At 40.0% G+C, this 6,272-nt stretch overlaps 1 non-coding gene across 1 annotated transcript; it reads left to right on the top strand.

Annotated features, from left to right (window-relative positions):
• The first annotated feature begins 5,953 nt into the window (after positions 1-5,953).
• Positions 5,954-6,058, top strand: LOC145539986 (U6 spliceosomal RNA). The gene has a single exon (XR_014078123.1). It is a non-coding gene; the product is annotated as a U6 spliceosomal RNA (small nuclear RNA).
• Positions 6,059-6,272: the final 214 nt, after the last annotated feature.

The raw sequence follows: 6,272 nt of genomic DNA, 5'->3' as shown, positions 1-6,272 counted from the left end.
CCCTAAGGGTGGTGTCATCTGCATATCTGAAGTTATTGATATTTCTCCCGGCAATCTTCATTCCAGCTTGTGTTTCTTCTAGCCCAGCGTTTCTCATGATGTACTCTGCATATAAGTTATGCAGAGTAGATACCCATTGTCCAAGGTAAGGAGCAGCGGCTACACTTTGCTGGAGCAGCTGTGAAGAGATACCCCATGTCCAAGGTAAGAGAAACCCAAGTAAAATGGTAGGTGTTGCAAGAGGGCATCAGGGGCAGACACACTGAAACTATAATCACAGAAAACTAGCCAGTCTGATCACGTGGACCACAGCCTTGTCTATCTCAATGAAACTGACCCATGCCATGTGGGGCCACCCAAGATAGACGGTTCATGGTGGAGAGGTCTGACAGATTGTGGTCCACTGGAAAAGGGCATGGCAAACCACTTCAGTATTCTTGCCTTGAGAACCCCATGAACAGTATGAAAAGGCGAAAAGATAGGACACTGAAAGATGAACTCCCCAGGTTGGTTGGTGCCCAATATGCTACTGGAGATCAGTGGAGAAATAACTCCAGAAAGAATGATGGGATGGAGCCAAAGCAAAAACAATACCCAGCTGTGGATATGACTGGTGATAGAAGCAAAGTCCGATGCTGTAAAGAGCAATATTGCATAGGAACCTGGAATGTTAGGTCCATGAATAAAGGCAAATTGGAAGTGGTCAAACAGGAGATGGCAAGAGTGAGCATCGACATTCTAGGAATCAGTGAACTAAGATGGACTGGAATAGGTGAATTTAACTCAGATGACCATTATATCTACTACTGTGGGCAGGAATCCCTTAGAAGAAATGGAGTAGCCATCATGGTCAACAAAAGAGTCCGAAAAGCAGTACTTGGATGCAGTCTCAAAAATGACAGAATGATCTCTGTTCATTTCCAAGGCAAACCATTCAATATCATGGTAATCTAAGTCTATGCCCCGGTTAGTAATGCTGAAGAAGCTGAAGTTGAACGGTTCTATGAAGACCTACAAGACCTATTAGAACTAACATCCAAAAAAGATGTCCTTTACATTATAGGGGCTGGAATGCAAAAATAGGAAGTCAGGAAACACCTGACATAATAGGCAAATTTGGCCTTGGAGTACACAATGAAGCAGGGAAAAGGCTAATAGAGTTTTGCCCTAGTACTCACTGGTCACAATGAACACCCTCTTCCAACAACACAAGAGAAGACTCTACACATGGACATCACCATATGGTCAACACTGAAATCAGCTTGATTATATTCTTTGCAGCCAAAGATGGAGAAGCTCTATACAGTCAGCAAAAACGAGACCGGTCTCGGACTGTGGCTCAGATCATGAACTCCTTATTGCCAAATTCAGACTTAAATTGAAGAAAATAGGGAAAACCACTAGACCATTCAGGTATGACCTAAATCAAATCCCTTATGATTATACAGTGGAAGTGACAGATTTAAGGGACTAAATCTGATAGACAGAGTGCCTGATGAACTACGGACAGAGGTTCGTGACATTGTACAGGAGACAGGGATCAAGATCATCCCCGTGGAAAAGAAATACAAAAAAGGAAAATGGCTGTCTGAGGAGGCCTTACAAATAGCTGGGGAAAGAAAAGAAGTGAAAAGCAAAGGAGAAAAGAAAAGATATTGCCATTTGAATGCAGAGTTCCAAAGAATAGCAAGGAGAGATAAGAAAGCCTTCCTCAGTGATAAATGCAAAGAAATAGAGGAAATCAACAGAATGGGAAAGACTAGAGATCTCTTCAAGAAAATTAGAGATATCAAGGGAACATTTCATGCAAAGATGGGCTCGATAAAGGACAGAAATGCTATGGACCTAACAGAAGCAGAAGATATTAAGAAGAGGTGGCAAGAATACACAGAAGACCTGTACAAAAAAGATCTTCACGACCCAGATAATCACGATGGTGTGATCACTCACCTAGAGCCAGACATCCTGGAATGTGAAGTCAAGTGAGCCTTAGAAAACATCACTACGAACAAAGCTAGTGGAGGTGATGGAATCCCAGTTGAGCTGTTTCAAATCCTGAAAGATGATGCTGTAAAAGTGTTGCACTCAATATGCCAGCAAATCTGGAAAACTCAGCAGTGACCACAGGACTGGAAAAGGTCAGTTTTCATTCCAATCCCAAAGAAAGGCAATGCCGAAGAATGCTCAAACTACCACACAATTGAACTCATCTCACACGCTAGTCAAGTAATGCTCAAAATTCTCCAAGCCAGGCTTCAGCAATATGTGAACTGTTAATTTCCAGATGTTCAAGCTGGTTTTAGAAAAGGCAGAGGAACCAGAGATCAAATTGCCAACATCTGATGGATCATCGAAAAAGCAAGAGAGTTCCAGAAGAACATCTATTTCTGCTTTATTGACTTTGCCAAAGGTTTTGACTGTGTGGAGGATCACAATAAACTGTGGAAAATTCTGAAAGAGATGGGCATACCAGACCACTTAACCTGTCTCTTGAGAAACCTGTATGCAGGTCAGGAAGCAACAATTAGAACTGGACATGGAACAACAGACTGGTTCCATATAGGAAAAGGAGTACGTCAAGGCTGGATATTGTCACCCTGCTTATTTAACTTATATTAACTCTCATAGACTGATTATTTCTCCCGGTGGGTGCTTCATGAAGAGGCAACAGCTGTGTGGGTGTTCCTCAGTTTCTCCTGCTGCTCTGTGCATGTGATCCCATGGATAGTTTGGAGAAACCTGCTTTTCTTTATCTCTTTTTCTCGTGTCCTCCATCTCATCAAGCAAAGTAGTAGGACAGGAGGGAGCTAAAGGAGTCACACCCAAATCTATACCCTTGGGGCATAAGTCTGGCATATTTCACAGAGAGAAAAAGGGCAACACATGTGCTACTTCTACCCATTTCCCTTGTTTTGTATAGAACGGATCTAATTGTAAAACAGTATTATACTTAAGAGACCCTCCAATTGGCCACCGTTCGCCGTCTTCCAATGGATACCATGGCCATGCAGTATCACATAGGAAGCCCAGGTGTGTCTTCTTTAAGCCCTGGGGATCAAATCTATCCCAGTGTTTCAGGATACAGTTCAAAGAAGTGAGACTGAAATTGTTAGCTCCCATCTGTAAGAGAGAAAGAAGCAACTAGCGCCATCCCCTGCTACCGGAGGCGTCCCTCCCTGCTCTAGATGGGGGTATAGGCAGACTTTACACCAAAGATTTTCTTTCCTGGTCAGACTTAGTCTGTTCCTTGCCAACTCAGGTGACACACTCGTCCCTCCCGGTTCTACCACCCAGACGGAGTACCAGGGGTACCGAGACGGTCTACCAGGGGTAGACCTGATGGCATCCCTAACTGATGTTCAGCTCTTCACCATTAAAACCTTTTTTGCCTCTGATGCCACCCAGGGTGCGATCAGAGTAACCTTCTGGAATGCCTCCCAGGCTAAGACCACTGGGGGCACCATTCATCTCCTGAGTACCTGTGCACGACTCTGAGTATATTCTCGACCACATAAGACTAATACAAACATAAAACTGAGATGTTCCTTCCAAGCATCACCACACCAGTATAAGAGTCTCCTCTGGTCCACTAAGAGCCAGCGCTACCAAAGGAAAAAAACCCATTGTAGTTTCAATCTGAGTAACTTTTAACCTCAGAGATTCTCTTGCAGCTAGAGTTCCATCTAGCTTCCGAATTTTCGATCCCTAGCAAGGCTAGGCACTTCCTGACTACCAATCCAAGTTTGGGAACTAAACCATAGTACACAGTAACAGCGAGTCCCTTGAAAGTCTATGACACAATAGATTAGGTTAGTACTTCTAATTTCCAAAGAGTTATGAAATGGTCAAAGAAACCAAAAAGTTTGACCGAGAAAGGAGAGTTCGGTCCACACGCTTTGCCCATTTCTGCTCGGTCCAAAGGAGACATTAGGTGCCTCTTGGCATTGGCAGGTCGGTATAAACCCCTGACAGATTTCTGCCATAAGCTGTATGAGGTCACCGTGGAACCGCAGAGCAGGGCTCCTCACTTGCTTCACGTAGGGCATGACATTCATTCACACAAGCACACTGTAGAGTTAGTAAAGTACAGCAGGAAACGTGTTCGCTAGGAGAACAAAGAACTAGAGCTCCAAGCATCCTTACCTTGTCCTGAAAAATCCCAGACGAGACCCTAAAATGAAAGGTTTTTGCTGAACCCACGAAAAGACACAGGGATTCTTGGCCTCCGGAGGAGAAGAATTCAATCTGGGGCCAGAGACGAGGCTTAATCGCTCAGAGCTTTTGTGCAATAGAGTTTATTAAAGTATAAAAGGGATAGAGAAAATTTCTGAGATAGACATCAGAAAGGGGCAGAAAGAGTACCCACTTGCTAGTGTTAGCAATGGAATTATATACTCTCAAATTAGTTATTACAGTGAATCAAAAGAATGTCTGAAGGTTGTAAAGACCTCACCAGACCTACTCCCATAATTTACACTTTAAGAAAACAGAATTAGACAGAAGGTTTTTTCCAGAGACTGTCTTCAAGCAGGATACATTATTGTTATATAATCCTAAGGAATGTAGAGGAAAAAAAAAAGTAGTTTGTCCTTGCTTCCTCCTGAGAATTCCAGACCCCTCTCTCCTTGAGGACCCCTAGACCTGTTATCAACCTGCCTAGGAAATGACTCTCTCATAATGATTATTTAAATGTTCAGATATAGAATAGTCAAATATGTACTCACAATATTTTACTACTTTAGTAAAACACATATATTAAATAACATATCAAAAACCATGTTCATTCAGATATATTTTACTTCTTCAAATACTTTTATTTGTATATTTTAGCTACTGTTTTTCATGAAAATGTCTTGTAATTCACCATAAAACACCATTATACAAAATATTTTAAAATGAAATTATATGATTGAAAGAAGAAAACTATATAAAATAATGTCAGGGATGATTGCTCAGACCAAAACAGGAGTCATGGTTAATCCCAAGCACCATGACCAAGAGAAAGATTAGAGAATAAAAAAGCAGCGCCAAGATCTTCCAAATAGCTGAGGAAAAGGATGGTTGCCTAAAACCATTTGTACACATCTACCTTCTAAATAATAGAGGAAAAATAAGAGAAAAAAAATGAAATCACACAAAAACATTTCATCATCATAACCTGAACACAAAAAAATGCCCACACTTTAAATTACCATTAAGTAAATAAAATTAAAATACATTGAACTCTATAAAAAAAGCAAATATTTCTAAGCTCTCTATTACATTTCTATGACAAGCCTTTGTAGTAAGTGACAAATAACAATAGGTTTTGGGGAAAACGCACAGAGGAGAGCAGAGGGAAGACAGTAGAAAAAATCAGAAAAATGACTTTAAAGCCATTTGAAAAATTAAAGCCATTTCCCCAAAGAGAAAGTCTGTAACAAAAAGCTTTATGGTAGATATGTTAATCATAGAAAAGCATATTAAAGCTAAGCACAATTCAAGGTTGCAACTTCTAAAGCCATTACTTCAGTAAGAGTAGACTCTAACCAGGAAGGGTGAAACTACCTTTAGAAATTAGGTAGCAAAAATGAAAAAAAGAAAGAAAAAGATATTTCCTTTGTAAGAAACAAGAATCAAAAAGTCAGAGGACACAAAACTTCTGCCACTACAAAAACAAACAAGCAAACAACAAAAATAAAAACACACATATACACTGAGGCATTGAAGAGGTTATAATTTGCCACTGAAAGGACAAAGTGTCTTTCAACTGAGAACATGGTTAACTGCTATAATGCCACACACACACACGTACACATGCACAAACACACATAGATGATTTTATACAATGCTATTATGAGAAAACAGAATATAAAAATGAAAACACATGAGCTGATGATATTTCCCCTTCAAAATAATGAATTAAAAGAAAAATATAATACTATATTTCAAAATAAAATACACATCCTTATTTGTATCCTTATACAGCACATATATTACAGTTAGAGCTATACAGAAAAGATTAGCATGGCCTCTGCGCAAGGATGACACACAAATTCGTGAAGTGTTCCATATTTTTTTCACGTTGTTGTATGGCAGAAACCATTGCAACACTGAAAGCAATCATACTGCAAGTATTTTTTTTTTTTGAAGTTTGGCATATGTTCTAAAATTCAAATAGACAAAAATATAAAACTAAAAGAGATTTTTATCGAAATGAGAAAATGAATGAGAAATACCACAATGTTTTCTCAGTAATGAAGACTAACTTACAAAGTGCTCAGGGGTTTACT

The sequence above is a fragment of the Giraffa tippelskirchi genome, chromosome 2 (assembly GCF_054371585.1).
Source record: "Giraffa tippelskirchi isolate mGirTip1 chromosome 2, T2T-mGirTip1v1.2.pri, whole genome shotgun sequence".
Taxonomy (NCBI): Eukaryota; Metazoa; Chordata; class Mammalia; order Artiodactyla; family Giraffidae; genus Giraffa; species Giraffa tippelskirchi.
The sequence above is the reverse complement of the archived record's forward strand: the minus strand, read 5'-3'. Positions and strand labels throughout refer to the sequence as shown.